Source organism: Ailuropoda melanoleuca, chromosome 4, assembly GCF_002007445.2.
Source record: "Ailuropoda melanoleuca isolate Jingjing chromosome 4, ASM200744v2, whole genome shotgun sequence".
In the NCBI taxonomy this organism is placed as follows: Eukaryota; Metazoa; Chordata; class Mammalia; order Carnivora; family Ursidae; genus Ailuropoda; species Ailuropoda melanoleuca.
The window spans coordinates 79,858,755-79,878,178 of NC_048221.1; the positions used below are offsets into that span (position 1 = coordinate 79,858,755).

The following is a 19,424-nucleotide window of genomic DNA, read 5'->3' on the forward strand; positions in this document are numbered from 1 at the left end:
TCACACGCTCTGTCAGGAGAGCTATACGTGGAAAATGTTCAGAGCAGGACACTCCCTGGATCTAATGATCAGTGGTACATGATACGGGATTGAGCAGGAAGGACAAACAGGGAATCATGGTTAGAAGGTACCTTAGAAGTCATCGAATCCAAGCACCTCATTTTACGGACAAGGGAATAGGAAGACTTGCCACGTTTACGGACGAAGAAGCAGGAAGGAGAGTTTCCGGGGCCCCACGCGGCAGCCAGAGCGCGTCTTCCCACAGCAGTGTCTTTGCTCCATCAAAGGAGCAAGTTCACGACTATAATCCAGGGCCTCTAACCCCCTCCCCACTTCCTGCAACCACTGTGTCATCCTTCAGGGCAGGGTCCTTGGACATGGGGTTCATGGCAAGACTTTGACCCTGACAATGTTTGTTCCTGTATAGACATTTTCCTTAGGTGAGGGTCCACACCTTTCCTCAAAACATCTGGGGGGCAAAGTACATTGAAAAATGACTACTTGGATTTGGTGAAAGTGAGAAAGAAAAGACTCTCCTGAAAGCAGAGGAGCAGAGACACAGAGGGAGGACAGGGGAAAGGAGAGAGACAGCTAAAAATGTAGAGTCCTACAACAGCAGGACACCAACCCCGAATGGATCCTCATGAGGCAACATTGTTCTAAGGGGAAGCCTTTAAAACCTTATCTGATTTCCCATCCTCTGGCCAGACGATAGGGCAAGAACAAGGTTGTCTTTAGGGTTCTCCTATCTCAGGACACTACAAAGAAAACAAGGGGCTTAGAAAAACCGAAGCCCTAGCACAGTATCTATCATTGACTTAAGCATCCATATGAATACTAAAACCCAGTACTAACAGAGTGTGGTATTAAAATGCCCTCCCGGGGCGCCTGGGTGGCACAGCGGTTAAGCCTCTGCCTTCCGCTCAGGGCGTGATCCCGGCCTTATGGGATCGAGCCCCACATCAGGCTCCTCCTCTAAGAGCCTGCTTCTTCCTCTCCCATTCCCCCTGCTGGTGTTCCCTCTCTCGCTGGCTGTCTCTATCTCTGTCAAATAAATAAATAAAATCTTAAAAAATAAATAAATAAAATAAATAAAATGCCCTCCCCCACCCAGGACAGCGCTGTTAAACCCTACACTCCAGGGTGAGAGGAGGGTCTCTGCTTTGGCACTGAAGCCACAGAACCTGGACTGTGACTTTCCTGCTTCTCCAGTTCTTTCTGGTCACATCCCATTTCGATCAACCCAGCCGCTCTCCTGTCTTAGCTGCACTAATGGACGTATCAGTCGCGTATCTGTCTCTTGCCTGGATGTGCTTACAGTTCAGTGCTGAAACAGCAGAGATGTTCTGCTCCAGCTAAGCAAATGGTAGCAACTGCGTGTCTGGTGCTTCAGCTATTTCTGTTTTTAGCTGTCATTTCCGAAATCGTGAAATGCAGAAGCACTTGAGGTACAAGTCTTTTCTAGAGCAAAATGCCTTTTGCTGCTCCCCCCCTCGCTGTTCTGCAAAGGCCTGTAGTCCTGGGGCCAAGGGGACTTAGTCCAGGTATGTGGTAAAAAGATGCCCCTGGGGGGCTCAGTGGGTGAAGCATCTGACTCTTGATTTCGGCTCAGGTCATGATCTCAGTGTTCTGGGATTGAGCGCAATGTCTGGCTCTGTGCTTAGCACAGAGTCTGCTTGTCCCTGCTCCTTCCCACCCCCCACCCCCCGCCATGAACTCTCTTTCTCAATCTCTGTCTCAAATACATAAAATCTTAAAAAAAAAAAAAAAAAAGATGTCCCCTGGGACTCCTGGGACACAGACTATTTTCCTCATTACTGTGATCAGTGGCTGGGGAGGGGCACCTAGACTGAATCCCCCCTCCCCCCCCACCCTGGGGGTAGGGAAGCTGCCTGGATATCAGAATAGGCACAAGGGGTCAAGGATAGGATTGTTAAAGTTGAGAAAGACTTACTTTTTGTAAACAGCATGTTTTCTAAAGAGAGATTGGCTTGGGGCGCCTGGGTGGCACAGCGGTTAAGCGTCTGCCTTCGGCTCAGGGCGTGATCCCGGAGTTGTGGGATCGAGCCCCACATCAGGCTCCTCTGCTATGAGCCTGCTTCTTCCTCTCCCACTCCCCCTGCTTGTGTTCCCTCTCTCGCTGGCTGTCTCTATTTCTGTCGAATAAATTAATAAAATCTTTAAAAAAAAATAAAGAGAGATTGGCTTAACAAAAGTCTTTTTTTTCTGAGTTCTCTCATTTTTTTCTGAGTGTATTCTGATTTGAATATATGTAAATGGATCTGGAGCTGCCTTGGGGGTAGGGTGGGGCTTGGGTGGCAGGTGTTTAGTTCCTCTTCCTGGAAAAGTCCAGGAGCTGGGAATGCGAGACATAATAAGGTCATAGAAGTAGCCTTAAAAAAGAAAAAAGAAAGAAAAGGGGCCCCTGGGTGGCTCAGCTGGTTAAGTGCCTGCCTTCGGTTCAGGTCGTGATCCCGGGGTCCTGGGATCCAGCCCCACATTGGGCTCCCTGCTCCGTGGGGAATCTGCTTCTGCCTCTCTTCCCATGCTCATGATATCTTTCTCTCAAATAAATAAATAAAATCTTTAAAAAAAATATCCTAAAATATGCCTCACATACAGCAATCTAAGACATTTTGAAAACAGGGAAGACTAGTATTCCATTTACTATTATTGATGGTATCTAAAAAATATTATTCATGTCATTATAGTATTACCCCACACTGTCCCCAAACATGCACACTCCCCTCTGTCTCCAGCAAATCTGTAATGCTGTTTCCCACACACTGGACAGCTTGACTGACTATGGAAATCAAGGAAGTGGCTCAACTCCCTCTGTGAGGGAAGAGTGCTGCAGAGAATAAACTGCACTGATTCCAAAGATACAGAAGCTGGAGCTAGAGGTGACAAGGAATGAAGCCCCACTTCCTCCCTGTCTACCAAGATGATTCCACCAAATCATCATGAGGGCTTTCGAGTTCCATGAAATGTGGGGAAGGGCTTTGAGGCCATTCTAAGGGGCAAGGAGATTGCAGCTAATGATTCCCAAAGACCCTTCTCCAGCCCCAAGCTTGGAGCCAATTGCCTCCCCAAGTCCTCCTGGTAATATCTAACAGATCACTCAAATTTAAAACCACCCAAACCAAACCCGACTCCTCCCAACAGGCTCTTCCATTCATTTTCCTCATCTCGGTTACCAGCCCCACACCCATGCAGTGGCTTAAGCCCCGAACAACAAGGCATCCTGGAATTCTCTCTCTCATTCTCCGCAGCAGCAAGCCCCGCCAGGCCCACCTCAAGACCATCCCAAGTCTGGACATTTTGAAAGAGGACTTCCACTACCTCCACTCTGACCTGAAATTTTCTAATTGATTAAGTTCTTCTTTCCAGCTTATCTCTTAACTCCAGCAAAAGACCCTGTGAGCAAAGCATCCCCTCAAGAAATAAGGATGGCCCTGAGCCAGCAAGCCCCCACCCATGACTGATTCCAAGGCAGTGACAGATCTGACCTTTACCACCCACCTGAACACACTCACTGACCTCCATCCCACATTTTCCTTATATAATTCTGGAAGTATTTTCAGGACGTTGGAGACAGTCTTCAAGACACTAATCCCCACTGTCTTCCCAATACTGGTTATTGTTTCCACTGATCCCACCGAAGTATCAGCCACCATTCCTCAACTGAACTAGTATAAGAGCCTCCTTACTAGTCATCCTGCCTCTACTCTGGTCCCAGTGCCCTTTCTTCTACCTAGCAGTAACAGACAGGTAAGAATGTGCGAGCGTCCAAGTCAGAACTTATCACTGCACACTTTACCATCATCCACCGTCGCACTGCAATTCAACCCCCACCCGGCACCGTGGTCTCTGGGGCCCCAACTGCCCTGGCCCTGCTCACCTCCCTGACCTCGTTTCCTTCCACACTCCCTGCGTTCATGGGGCATCAGGTACACTGGCCCCTTTCTATGCTCACGCACATAAGCGTACACACACACACACACACACACACACACACACACACACACACACGATGCTGTTTCTTGCTTCAGGGCCTTTGTACTTGCTACTCTTCTGCCTATGGTGCTTTCGCCTTAAATTTCTGCCAGGCTGCCACAGTCCCTGAACTTCTGCCCCCCAGCCACTCTCTAGCCTTTACTCTGTTTTATTCCTAATAACTCTTATTTGTGGTTTGATTTGCATTTTTCATCTTTCTCTCCCCATTTTCTCCCCATTCAGGAGCTCCATGAAGGGAGAGACTCTTATCTGCCGCTCCTAGAACAGTCCCTGGCACAGAATGGGGTTCCGCAGAACCCGTGGAATGAACGCAGCTGAGTTTCACCTGTTTCCTGCCTTCTGCCTCCCAAAGACCATCCCAAACGGCAGCGTCCGGTTCAAGCCTCAGGCGTCAGAGTTTGGTCATGACGGCCCCCCTAATTCGGATAAACGGGACCAGCCGTACCTGCAGGTGCCCTGCAGGCTCCTCTGGGAAAGGCGGAGTCCTCACCGAGCTGGCAGAGGCCTGGGCAAGTGCACATAAGACACAGGCTTCGCTCTTTCCAGGGATCCCGTTCTGTCCCTTTTCAGACCTCTGAAATGTTCTGCTCTTTCCATTTTTCTTTTCTCTTCAGACCTTATCACAAACAGTCAAACCTTTCAGCGTGACCTTTAGTTGTGAACCACAATCAGTGACTACAAAATTTACTTTTTCTGTTCTCAATTCAATGCTGCTTACTGGGTCTGATAACTGACCTAAATAACCGTGTGTGTGTGTGTGTGTGTGTGTGTGTAAACAGCAGACGGTGAGGGCCTTGCCTTATTCCGGTTGATGGGAACCATGCTCTGACAGCCCGGGTTGCATTTCACGAGCCTGCAGGCTACTGTGATAGCTCTGGTAGTAAAGGAATGTTGCGTGTGCCTTTTTTAAATATAAACAGAATTTGTATCTGTTCTTAGTAAATACCTATAAATACTTAGTTCAGGGGCGCCTGGGTGGCTCAGTCAGTTAAGTGTCTGACTTCAGCTCAGGTCGTGAGCTCAGGGTCCTGGGATCCAGCCCGGGGACCGGCTCTGCACTCAGGAGGGAGTCTGCTTGGGATTCTCTCCCTCTCCCTCTGCCCCCACCAGCCCCCCCACTGCTCGTGCTCTCTCTCAAATAAATAAATTAATTAATAAAATCTTTAAAAAAATACTTAGTTCAATGAATTTTGTAGTTGAAGTGCTCAGAAATATAATCGAAATACCATTGAACTCGAAATGTTTTATTCACGTATGTGTTTACTTAGACGTGTATCTATTCTTATACACACACGCACACATCTTGAATAAATTAAGCAATAACCTCCTTGGGCCCCAAGAGAGTATCATTCTCCTGTTATGCCAGAAAGGTGTTTATTGTGGTTGAGGGAGCTCCTGGCTCTCATAACCCAAAAGTGATCTCCTAGCACAGCGTAGAGGTGAGACTTCCCCCAGAACAAGCCCCACGGCATGTCCTGTGTCTCCCCTGAGACCAGGAGGAGCCAGAACGCCCACAGCTCTCCCCCCACCAGACCAGGCCGATTAGGAGAGAGTCAAAGACAAGGGAAGGAGGGAAAGAAAAAATCGCTAAGAGGAAAAGGATAAAAGGGTAAATGTGGCCAATTCTTCCCTCCCCTGATTCCAGGCAGAGAAAGACAGTCTGAGGGCCCTTCAGCTAACTCCTCTTTAAGATCTGCCAAGGAAAAAATCAGTTTCATTTAGATATGTGTTTGTGGCCTGCACGGTTTGCTTCATCTAAGGAGAAAAAGAATTGGAGAAGCAATTATAAAGGAAAAAATTTCTTGCTTTTCATTTTTTAAAGAAATATGAGAGGGACATGGAAATACCATAAAAGAGCCCATTCTCCCGCAATCACCACAATCCGACACCAGTGCACCTGGGTAGCAGAGGAGATGGAGCTTCAGTGGATGGAGTTATAATCTCTCTCTCTCTCTCTCTCTGCCATGTAAGGACACAGCAAGAAGAAAGCCATCTGCAAGCCAGGAAGAACGCTTCCACTAGGAACCATATTAACAGCACCTTTATCTGGGACCTCCCGCCTTCAGAATGGTGAAAAATAAATGTCTGATGTTGAAACCATCCAGTTTAGGGTATTTTGTTATAGGAATGTGAGCTAACAAAGACAGTGTTTTCCCTGAATTCATTCAGAGGAGATGTCCTGAGCCTGCCCGGGTACTGTTCCCAGGCTGTGGAATAAAGCGTGGCTAAAGCACACGAGGTCCTACCTTCATGATGGGACTTCGATTCTAATGGGAGGGTTAGCCACAGACAATAGGCAAGTAACCAAACAAGTGAATTTTAGACCGTGATAAGAGCCATGAAGAAAACACAATAGGGGATGCAACCTGGAGTGATGGGAGGGGCTACTTGAGATCTGGTAGTCCAAGAAGGCTTCCTGGGGAGGGAAGGCTTGAGCTGAATGATCAAGAAGAGCCAACTGAGGCATAAGCTGGTGGAGTAACATCCCAGGCACAGGGGATCACATTTGTGCTTATGTAAGACCTGACGGTTACCTTTGAGTCAGGGCAGGCAGGGAATGAATAGACTTTACATAGACTTGAGTATTAATATCCAGAGGTGGAAGATACCAACGAAATATCGATGGTCTCAGAATGGCCCTCTCCTCCACACGAGGCCACCTCTGCCTTTTCCACATCATCATCATCCATATGACATGAAACATCTGCACGACACCATTATGCTCATCACAGCTTCCAAGTCTGTTTTATTAGACAGTGGGGTACATTTGCTACAATTAACAGACCAATGTTGACACCCATTTCACTAAAGTCAACACTTAATTCAGATTCCTAATGTTTTTGTTTTTGTTTTTGTTTTTCTGTTCTACAATCCTGTCCAAGGTACCACAGTGCACTTAGTCACGTCTTCTCTGGCTCCTCTTGGCTGTAATTTCTTAGAAATTCCTTGTTTTTGACAACCTTGGCAGTTTTGAGGACTACTAGCCAGGTATTTTGTAGAATGTCTCTCAACTGGGATTTGTCTTGATGTTTTTCTCATGATGAGACTGCAGCTATGGGTTATTGGGAGAAAGACCAGAGAGGTCAAGTGCCATTTTTAGCACACCATATCAAGGGTCCATACTATTGACATGACTTATCACTATTGATGTGGCCCTTGATCCCTTGGCTGAGTTCCAAATTATTTTTGATTCTTCACTCTCTCATGCCAAATACTCTGCCAGTCACTGGGCCTCTCCTAGTGGTACCAGGGTCTCTCCCCAACCCCACTTGTTGTCATCATCCCAATGGCCTCTGGTCTACACTCCCAGTCCCTTCTCAGCACCCAGCACCACACTATCAGAGCTGTCTTCCTAAAATACAACTCTCATCTTTCATACCCTTGCTCTAACCCCACTTAGGAACAACACCTCGGCTTCAGTTGGAAGATAAAGTCCGAGTCTTCCAGCATTACATGTAGGCCTTTTTCTCAACCTGACCAGAAGCGACTTTCCTGCTCTGTCTCCTGTCCGAGCTCCGCAATAACACTCCTTGGATCACACCCCAGCTCGTTTCTTCACGCAGGCCCCCTGGGCTGTGGTTTATCACACTTCCATTCTGTGGCAGGCCCCTTCTAGAAACGGCTCACAAAAGGCTTCTGACGGTCAAGGAGTGTGGTGAATTCGAGTGACAAGCACAGTGAGCAGGTAACTTCAGGGTGTGGAGGGGGATGCTTGATATTAATTCAGCCGTGTGCAAATTGCTCAAGGAGCATCTGGGCCAAAGCCCTTCGCGGTGGCTCTGGGGCTTAGGGGAGATTACACAAGGGCCATGATATCTGACCAAAGACTTGAAAGGAAAAGCTCACCAAGTGAACAAGAGGCCAAGAGAAGGTCTAGACAGAAGGTACATCGTGCAGAGAGTAAGTCATGTCCATGAAGCAATTTAATATGGAAGTATTTGCAGAATGTGAATATGAGCTAGAATGTGACAAAACAAGCTAGGAACTTGGACTTTTTCATTATTTTAAAGTGAAATAGAACAGAGGAGAAGAAGTTGGTTTGTGGACATTTCATTCTTTCTGCATGTATAAATATGTGTATGTCCTGCTTTGCAATGTAAACTATATTTCTTACGGGAAATCACTTTAAATGAGTGGTTTAAAACACTGCTGTATCGGGATGGCTGGTCAGTTCAGTCAGTAGAGCATGTAACTCTTGATCTAAGGGCCATGAGTTCAAGCCCCATGTTGGGCATGGAGCTTTAAAAAATAAATTTTTTAAAAAGCAGTGCTATGTGGAGGTCTTACAAGGATACGTACCAGGGTTGGGTGTTCCAACAGCATTTTTCAAACTTCCCTGAGGATAATACTATTTCAGGGCCCCAACCTAGACTCACAGAATCAAAATGTCCAGAGGAAGCCTGGGAATCTGCATTTTCATGAGCACTCCATGTATTTCTTGTGAGGGAAATTTGGGAACACTGATACTCTGAAAGCAGAAGAGAACATAGATTGGAGTGGGAAGCAGCTGGAAGAGGAAGACCACTGCTATTGTCTGAGAGACGGCGAGGCTTGAAGCTGGCAACAGCCGTGGGCGAGGGGGAGGTGGTGGCTGCAGGAGACCTGTAGCAAGCGGGCTATCACATGTGGAGGTGTGGGACACACGGGCACCTAGCTCTCGAAGGTCTGTATCTTGGATGCCTGCGTTGATAGTGGCTACAGGAGAAAGACAGTAGGTTTCAGGGGAAAATAACGAGTAGGGTTTTGGGACACGAGGAATTTGCAGTGAAATCCATAACAAAGCATAGGCATTTGGGGATGGAGCTCAGGATAGGGGTCAAGGGTGAAGATAAGGATTTCTGAGTCATTAGCGTACAGGTTAGAACATGAAAAATTCGCAGGGAAGTGGGTGGGGTCTGCAAAGCCAAGGACGACAGGTGGAGGCTTGTCGCTCTCACCACTCCTACTCATCACTTCGGCCACACGTAACTTCCCCCACGAGAGAGCCCTTCACGCAGTCCTTTTCTCTGCCTAACACAAGCCCAAAAGCTATCTCTCCAACTCTCAGCGCTCCAGCTGGGCCGAACCCCAGCGCTGAGCCACAGTATCTCCTTGCACCCTCTCTCCTATCCCCACCCGTTTCTGATTAGGGTTGGCGGTGTCCCGCGTTCCTTTTTTTTCCATGAGAGGCAGAAACATTTCTGGAGTCCCAGCATCTAGCACAGAGTAGAACCGTAACAAAAGTTTGTGACATTGTGGTGAAGATTTAAGGGCAATTCATCAATTTGGACTTAAAATGCTAGCATTTAAACAGTAAGTGAATCTCTTCCAACAACAGCTACCAAACTATTGCAAATTATCGCTGATGATATTTCCTCACAGTACCATCTGGTTTTTATCTGCCTATTTCTAGCTCAAGGATCTCACGTTTTAATTTAACAATAGCTACTCAAATTAATCCCTTTATTCCATTGCATAGCTCAGGAAAGGCATACGTTAAAGTCATGAGTGTGAAGTTTGTTTCATCTTAACACGGAAAGTATCTAGGGCTAAATCACTCAGGAATTCTTTGATCAGAAATAATGTATACCTTGTGTAGCCCCCAAATTAGTTGCTGCATTTAAAAACCACATTTTATTTAAAATTTTCAAACATATACAATGGTGGAAAGAACATTAATAAACCTATATGTACCCATTATCTACTTCAATAATTATCGACTCACAGTCAATTCTGTTTCACCTCTACCCCCAACTTCATTGCATATTATCTAGAAGCAAATCCCAGAGGGAGCATACTATGTCATCATTACCAAATATTCAGCCATTGGTCAAATTATCAATTCTTTCATAAATGCAATTTCTTTACAGTCTGAAAAAAAATTAAGATCTAAATAATACCCACACATTGCCATTGGTTGATATGCCTTTTGAGTCTCTTCTATTAATCTATAGGCTTCCTCTTCTCTCTTTGTTTCTTGTAAACTATTTACTGAAAAAATGAGGTCCTTTGTCCTGTAGAGTTTCCCACAGTCTGGTTGTTTGCTGTTTGTATTCCCATAGTAGAGTGTAACATGCTCCTCTGTCCTCTGTATTTTCTGAAATTGGGAGTTGGAATGAGCAGTTCGATGAGATTTGGATTTTTTGGCAGGACTTTTTCATGGGCGTTGGTGTGTTCTTCCTTTCTCCATGAAGAGGTAAATATCGTTTGGTTGTGTCTTCTTTCGTTTTGTTATAAACAATCAGTGATGTTCAAGGTCGAGACACATTAGTTCTTAGGGAGTTGCAGAAAGGTGTTACTCTGATTTCATCACTCCTTCGTTATTTAGCAGCTGGAACACTTCTATGAAGAGGAGCTTCAGCTCATGCATTATTCAGTTACCCAGGGATATAAGTGACATCAAAAGGTCAGAAAAAATAATGGAATTTATATACAGTTTTCAAATCAATAATGAATTGCCTCCCAGTCATCTTCTAGATGGGACCAATTTTTTGAGCATCATTATGAACTCAGAGACTTAAATTATTTGATGTTTCAACTTATTGCCATTTATTATCCTCTTAATGCTCAAAAAGTCCCATCTTTGGCCAGTGGGAACGTCATTGGGTTGGCTCTTGGGTTCTTTTGAAACAAACCTAGTAGTCTTTGATAGCTTCCTCAACCATCCATATGACAAGATGCTTCGAGTTTCTCTTGTTCATTTCCTGCCCGAGACATGAATCAGCCTGGCTCCTTTTAATGGGAGATAGTATTGCAAGACCTTATCAGGGCTCTGGGGTGCTCGCTGCACCTTGGTTGATCTGATCTTGACTTTGAAGTTTTAAATTTCTCAGACATACCAGTGGCTGGCGGTGCAGACTCCACAGGCAGACTGCCTGGGTTTGAATGGCTTCTCTACCCTTATGAGGTACGTGACACTGGGCCAGTCTATCAACTTCTGCATGCTTCAGCTTCTTCAATTATAAAAGGAGAATAATAACCATGCCTAAATTCATAAGATCCTGGTGAGATTTAAATGAGGAAATTCATGTAAAATGCCTAGAATAGAGCCTGTCACGGAGGGCTGAGTAAAAGTTGGCTATTAATATTCTTATAACTAATTTCTTCGCAGCCTTGTCACTGTTGCCAGCGCACACTGTGGGTCATCTGGGATGTCATACAGACTTACATTTTATTCATATCTAGTGACACGCTGATTTATTTTAAAAAATTATTCTGAAGTCCCATCTGCAGCATTCATCCCGCTATCGTGCGGCTCTAAATGATGCAACACTCACACATATTAGAACATTTCCTATAAAGGAATCCAAATTCAACAAAGCTAACGGCATTCATGAAGTTCCCAAGCACCAGCGTACTTCCTGCTTTTTATGCTCATTTGGAAGGGGGTACATTGGCAGAAGCCTGGCTGGGAGCGGCCCTACTGCGGAGTCGAGGTCTTACTTTGCTTTGCCAAATCACATCTATCTGGTCTTCCCTAGTTGAGCACAGGGAGCTATTAGAGGTGGTATTCCCCAAAGCCACCAGCTCCCTTTTTAATCCAACTGGTGGAGCCTCAAGACGTGTTGCAGATCACATAAATACTGGTTCTGTCTGGACGCTCATCTCTATTAAATCTTGATCCATTTAGCCATGTGCAATACAAATCTTGCTTCAGGTTTGAGAGGTTCAAGATTTCAGGGCTGCTGCCACTGACTGGTCAAAATAAAGACAGTGAAAGGGAAACAGAAGCTCAGGGGGCTGTTTCCTTGCTGGGTCGTTGGATTCCGACAAAGCCTGAAAACCCTACTGAGCCCTAATACGAACAGTCTCTGAAGTGGTTATGCCATAAGTTCTTTAAAACAAAGGCTTTTGTTTGCAATTTGACACACTTGCATCACCGACCTACGATTGCATTATAATTGCATCAGCTGGGCCAGGTTGTCTATAGAGCACTGGCCAGAAATTCCCAGGACACATCAAGGTCTATCAGTGCTTAAACATTTACTCACTTGTTTTAATTTTTTTCTTCTCTTTTTGTGTCTTATGGCACTCTTCGCATTTTTTAAGTAGCTGTTTGCCATTAAGGTGACATTTAAGGAACTTTAAAAAATAATAATTAAAAAAAAAATAATATGTAACGTCCATGTTTGTCAACAGGGAGTGGGCGTAGACAAGTGGTGGTAGATTCATATAATGAATCCGTCACTAAATAAAGTGGATCTTTGGGTATTGATATTTAAATGTATCTTTAGGTATTAAAGAACAGAAACAAGTTTCAAACATACTCAAAAAAGTATGTATAGTAGGATATTTCAGTAAAATAATAAGTATTATATATGTTGGTATATGCATAGAAAAAATCTGCGGGGGCGCTTGGGTGGCTCGCTCAGTTAAGCGTCTGCCTTCGGCTCAGGTCATGATCCTGGGATCGAGTTTTGTGTTGGGCTCCCTGCTCCATGGGGAATCTGCTTCTCCCTCTGCCCCTACCCCCTGCTCCTGCGTGCTCTCGGTCCCTATCTCTCAAATAAATAAATACAATCTTTGAAAAAAAATCTGAAGATAGATAGCCCAAGCTGTCAATAGGGGTTATTTTGGGGGCACCTGGGAGGCTCAGTCAGTGAAGCCACCACTCTTTAATCTCAGCTCGGGTCATGATCTCAGGGAAGAGTCCGCTTGAGAGTCTTTCCCTCTGTCCCTCCCCCCTACTCTAGCACTCTTTCTCTCTCTCAAAAAAATGAGTAAAAGTTTTAAAAAATAGGGGCTAATTTCAGAGATGAAATTGTAATTGATTTTTCCTGTTTCTATACTCCTTGGAATTTTTTATGAATAAGTATTACTTTTTCAATCAGAAAAAAGGATTTTTTTGAAAATCAATGTTACAATGTGTTCAAAACATCAAAAGACTCCGTTATTAATTATAATAATATTTGTGATATTTCTCATGGTAGCTTCTCAGTTGAGAGGTATATATTAGTAACCTCCCATGAAAATAGTAGTTATTATTACTATAATAACTGATGGAGTTAAAAAAAAGTATAACTAGCCCTCACTGAATCCAAATCAATTAGAACGGGGTTTTTTTGTTTGTTTTGGGACTTTTGTGGGGTTCTTTCTTTCTTTCTTTCTTTCTTTCTTTCTTTCTTTCTTTCTTTCTTTCTTTTTTAATGTTTACCAGTTTATTAAAGGATGTGATAAATATGAATCAACATCAAGATGAAGAGTTACACAGACTGAGGCCAGGGCAAAGAGTGCACCGCTCTTCCTATATCTCCAAACGACAATATTGCAACCAGCTACTCTGATACCTAAACTCAGCTGAGGCCCCGACAAGGATTATCTCCCCCACTGCTGTAGGAACAATGCAGCCATAAGGAACAGAGGCTGATGTCATTTTCAAGCACTCTATTTTACTAAAAGTCGACATAGACATATACGTTACACTTTACAAAAACAGCATCTATTTGGATCTCTCGGCCACCCCCAATCCAACAAAAGGGGGTTCTGAAGGAGCTAAGAGGACAAGCTCCCCCTTCCAAACACTGCAGCAGCCTGTGCAACCCTAGGCCCCCAGGCCAGTGCACAGGAGGTGAGCTTAGTGGAAGCCCCTCTGGCAGCCAGCACTGGGCACCTGGAGCCTGTCCAGAGCCCTCATGGCCACCCCAGGGGAGGCCCCACCAGGAACAAGAGCACACTGATGCTCTGCCTGAGCCCTCACTGGCCACACAGACAGGTCCCGCCTCAGCAGGGGACAGGGACCCAGAGTGGTTGCAGTCAGCCTCGCCTAGGGTCACTGTCAGTGATAGCCTGGGCTTTGGGTCCAGCTCCTCCTCCTCCAGGCAGCACTGGGAGGCCAGGACTTGAAAGCAAATGGTGAGGCCAGCCACCAGCCACCCCTGCAGGAGGCCAACAAGGACATCACTCCAGTGCTTATGATCAGACCCGCGGGTATAGCCAACAGAGAGTGCAAAGGCCAACAGGAAGAACTGCACCATGGGCCACAGAAGTTGTGCCCACTTCCAGGAGAGCTGTGCCTGCACGTAGAGCTCCAGGAACATCATGCAGTACATGCCAAAGGAGGAGGGTCCGGAGTAGAGAGTCTGGACTCGGTTAGCGGGGCTTCCCCTGCACACCTTCTTCACCTACATGTAGACGGAGCAGTTGATGGGGCTGGAGTCGGGGTCACACACCGCCAGGAAGCTGGGCCATAGATGGCCGATAGTGTACTTGGCCCAGGTCTATCAGCGACTGACTCACTGCAGCCCCAAACAGGAACTTCCCCAACACCTTCTAGATGGCAGCCTCATAGTTGTTGAAGTCAGAGCGGGAATAGAGGTGGTCTTTGCACACCAGTAGGCCTCCCTGGCCCAGACAAGAATAGTGGTGGCTGCAACAGTGACCCCGGCCATGAGCCCACAGGTGATGGCGTATGGGCAGCACGGGTACCAGATAGAGTCATCGCTGCAGTAGAACCATGCTTCTATGGGTCGTTTGCAAGAGTCAGGACGGCAGAGGGGCCGCACTCAGAGAAAGGCAGCTGGGGAGACGGCAGAGGAGGAAGAGCCTAAGCCACCTCCTCCGAGGTCCACTCCGGGGCCTCAGCTTCGTATGGAGCAACCTGCTCCGAGAAGAAACCTGAAGAGTGGCTTTTCCATAGCGGAGGATAAAAAGACAAAGCTACACTGAGAAGAACAGGAGAAGCAGAGACAAACACCCCTAGCATGACGACCCACAAGCCAGAGGGCTATCACAGGGGTGGAGGTGCTCCCTGAGGACCATCAAGCACACCCCACCCTGGGGTTTTATCCTGGGAACACTAGCTGCCGTAACATCTGGTGGTGAATATCTGCAGAGCTTAATTCCAGAGAGTGATACAACCCAAAATGCCACTCTTAAAGGGCCCCACACAATCTCACTTGCTCCAAGATCCAGCACAGAGGCAGTGGTTTTAAAAGTGCCTGGTGCATATGTGAAGATTGACTAATTATAGGGCATGCATCAGAGGGGCAAGGATGTGTAGGAACTTTCAGTGGGAATGGAAGCACTGATGGGCACCATTTTTCTTACCCTCGTACAGCCTAGATGTCCAAACATTGGTGGGTACCAATTCTAACATTCTCCATCCACCTTGCTAGCACCACTCGCCCTGCCCTGGCATTCCCCTGGGGACACATCCTGCCCAATATGCCCACCCCACAGATGCCCCTCCAAGGAGGCTCCCATCCTGCCACACCCAACAGGAAGCCTCAGCCAGGACCAGTACCCCTCAAAAGTGACACCAGCCACAGGGAGGCAGAGCAACAGTAATGACCTGGCCTCATAGCCAGACCATACCAGGAGCTAACCCCACCCACCATCATGCCTGCAGCAGCCACAGCTGGGTCTCTAAGCCATCCAGGCCAGGGCCAACTCTACCCACCAGTGTGCCTACAGCAATCATGGCCCCACCACAACAGGAGGGGCTCATGCAGATGATATAGGAGACACTTCTGGAGTGTTTCATTCTAGTGACTGTGGGGGATTGGGCTTCTGGGCCTCACCAGACTCCTATATAAGGCCACTACCTTCAAGACCAGGAAACAGAACTGACCTATCTGCTGGGCCTCACCAGACTCCTATATAAGGCCACTACCTTCAAGACCAGGAAACAGAACTGACCTATCTGATTCATAGAAATAAACACTATAAGTCAGACAAAATGAAGAAACAGAAGAATCTGTTCCAAATGAAAAAACAAGACCAAACCTCAGGAGAAAAAAAAAAAAAAACTAAATGAACGAAGATAAGCAATCCACCCAATAGAGAGTTTAAAGTAATGGTCATAAAGATGTACACCGAACTTGAGAGAAGAGTAGATGACTTCAGTGAGATATTCAGAAAAGATAAAGAAATATAAAAAAGAACCAATCAGAGCTGAAGAATACAATTGAAATGAAAAATGTACTAGAGAGAGTCAACAGCAGATTAGAGGTTGCAGAAGACATATCAGTGATTTGAAAGACAATAGTAGAAATCATTCAAGCTGAACAGCACAAAAAGAAAAGAATTTTTTAAAATGAGGATAAGTTAAGGGATCTCTGGTACAACAACAAGTATACTACCATTCACACTGTAGGGGTCTCAGAAGGAGAAGAGAGAGAGAAGGAGGGAGAAAGCTTACTCGAAGATATAATAACTGAAAACTTCCCTAATCTGGGGGGTGTGGAAAACAGATACCCAGGTCCTAGAAGCACAGAGAGGCCCACATAAGGTGAACCCAAAGAGGTCCACACCAAGACAAATAATAATTAAAAAATCAAAAATCAAAGATAAAGAGAGAATCTTAAAAGCAGCAAGGAAGTGTAACTAATTACATACAAAAAAAACACCCGTAAGACTATCAGCTGATTTTCAGCAGAAATTTTGTAAGCCAGAAGAGAGTGGCATGATATATTCAAAGCACTGAAAGGGAAAAACCCACGATCAAGAATACCCAGCTAGTTTCTCATTCAGAATTGAATAAGAGATAAAGAGTTTCCCAGACAAATAAAAGTTAAAGAATTTTAACACCACTCAACCAGCCTATCAAAAATGCTAAAGGGACTTTAAGCAGAAAAGGAAAGGCCATAACTGGAAGAAAATTATGAAAGAAAAATCCTTTGGGGGCGCCTGGGTGGCTCAGTCGTTAAGCATCTGCCTTCGGCTCAGGTCATGATCCTGGGGTCTTGGGATCGAGCCCCGCATTGGGCTCCTTGCTCAGCGGGAAGCCTGCTTCTCCCTCTCCCACTCCCCCTGCTTGTGTTCCCTCCCTCACTGTGTCTGTCTCTGTCAAATAAATAAAATCTTAAAAAAGAAAAAAAAGAAAGAAAAAAATCCAATTGGCAAGAGCAAGCATACAGTGAAGGCAGTAGAGCAATCACTTATAATGCTAATATAAAGGTTAAAAAACAGGCAAAAGTAGTTAAATCAACTGTATCCACAATAATTAGTTAAGGGATACACAAAATAATATGATGTAAAATATGATATCATATACATAAAATGTGGTGATGGGGGTATAAAAATGTAGTGCTTTTAGAATGCCTTTAAACTCACACGACAATCGGCTTAAAATAGACTACTATATAATAGGATGTTATATGTGAACCTCATGGTAACCATAAAGCAAAAACCTATAATATATGCAGAAAGAGTAAAGAGAAAGGAATCCAAGCATAACACTAAAGAAAGTCATCAAATCACCAGGGAAGAGAGCAAGAGAAGAAAGGAACACAGAAGAACTACAAAAACAACCAGAAAATAATTAACAAAATGGCAATCAGTATATACCTATCGATAATTACTTTATGTATAAATGGACTAAATGCTCCAATCTGAAGACATAGGGTGACTGAACGGATTAAATAACAAGACCCATCTATATGCTGCCTATAAGAAACTCACTAAAGACCTAAAGACAGGGGCGCCTGGGTGGTTCAGTCAGTTAAGCATCCAACTCTTTTTTTTTTTTAAAGACTTTATTTATTTATTTGACAGAAAGAAAGACAGCCAGCGAGAGAGGGAACACAAGCAGGGGAAGTGGGAGAGGAAGAAGCAGGCTCCCAGCGGAGCAGGGAGCCCAATGCAGGGCTCGATCCCAGGACTCTGGGATCATGCCCTGAGCCGAAGGCAGATGCTTAACGACTGAGCCACCCAGGTGCCCCAAGCATCCAACTCTTGATCTCAACTCAGGTCTTGATTGTAGGGTCATCAGTTCAAGCCCTGCATTGGGCTCCACACTGGCATGGAGCTAACTAAAAATACAAAATAAATAAAAAATAAAGACCTAAAGACAGATACAGACTTAAAGTGAAGAGTTGGAAAAAGATATTCCATGCAAATGGAAATGAATAACAAAAAAAATGAGGTAGCAATACTTATGACAAAACAGAATTTAAAACAAAGACTATTGGAACAATAGACTAAGAACAGCATTATATAACAATAAGAGGATGTAACAACTGTAAATATCTACATACCCAACATAGGAGCACTTATATATGTAAAGCAAATATTCAAATATCTAAAACAGAAGAATACACATTCTTTTCAAGTGCATGGAACACTATCCAGGATCAGTTATATGTTATACTACAAAACAAGTCTCAATAGATTTAAGAACACTGAAACCATAGAGCAGGTTTTCTAACCACAGTACTATGAAACTAGAAATCAAATTCAAGAAAAAAAAACCAAAAAACACAAACACGTGGAGGCTAAAGAACATGTTACTAAACAACCAATGCATCAGTGAAGAGGGGCGCCTGGGTGGCTCAGTCATAAGTCTGCCTTTGACTCAGGTCATGATCCCAAGGTCCTGGGATTGAGCCCCACATCAGACTCCCTGCTCTGCAGGAAGTCTGTTTCTCCCTCTTTCTCTCTCTGCCCCTCCACCCCATGCACACGCCCTCGCTCTCTCTCCCAAATAAATAAATAAGATCTTTTTAAAAAAAAAATAGGTTAATGAAAAAATCAGAGTAAATAAAAAATATACCTTGAGGCAAATGAAAATGGAAATACAACATTCCAAAATCTTTGGGACACGGCAGAAATAGTTCTAAGAGGGAAGATTACAGTGATATAGGTCTACCTCAAGAAATGAGAACAATTTCAAATAAACAACCTAACTTTACACTTGAAAGAACCAGAAAAGAAAACAAACTTTCTTTGCTCTTTGAAAAGATCAATGAAATTGATAAACCTCGAGCCAGACTCACCAAGAAAAAAAAGAGGACTAAAATAAAATCAGAAATAAAAAACAAGTAACAACAAACACCACAGAAATAAACAAAGATTATAAGAAACGGCTACAAAAAAATACATAAAAATTGGATAACCTAGAAGAAATGCATAAATTCCTAGAAACATAAAATCTTTCACAATTGATCAAGAAGAAGTAGAAAATCTGAACAGACTGATTACTAGTAATGAAACTGGATCAGTAATCAAAAACTCCCAACAAACAAAATTCCAGGACCAGATGGTTTCACAGGTGAATTCTACCAAACATTTAAAGAGTCAATACCTATCCTTCTCAAACTATTCCAAAAAATTGAAAGGAAGAAACACTTTCAAATTCATTTTAAGTCACCAGCACTAATACCAAAACTAGACAAAGACACTACCAAAAAGAGAGAAAGAGAGAGAGAATTGTAGACCAATATCAATATCCCTGATGGACACAGATGCAAAATCCTCAACAAAATATTAGGAAACTGAATTCAACATATATTAAAAGGATCATTCACCACAATCATGTGGGATTTATTCCAAGGATGTAAGGATGGTCCAATATCCACAGGTCAATCAACATGATACACAATAATAAGAAAATAACAGATAAAAATCATGATCACCTCAATAGATACAGAATAAGCATTTGACAAAATTCAACATTCATTCATGATAAAAACTCTCAACAAACTGGATAT

General features: G+C 44.4%; 1 pseudogene; it reads right to left on the reverse strand.

Moving 5' to 3' along the window:
* Nucleotides 1–8,389: 8,389 nt before the first annotated feature.
* On the reverse strand, nucleotides 8,390–14,399 carry LOC109488425 (annotated as a pseudogene).
* Nucleotides 14,400–19,424: the final 5,025 nt, after the last annotated feature.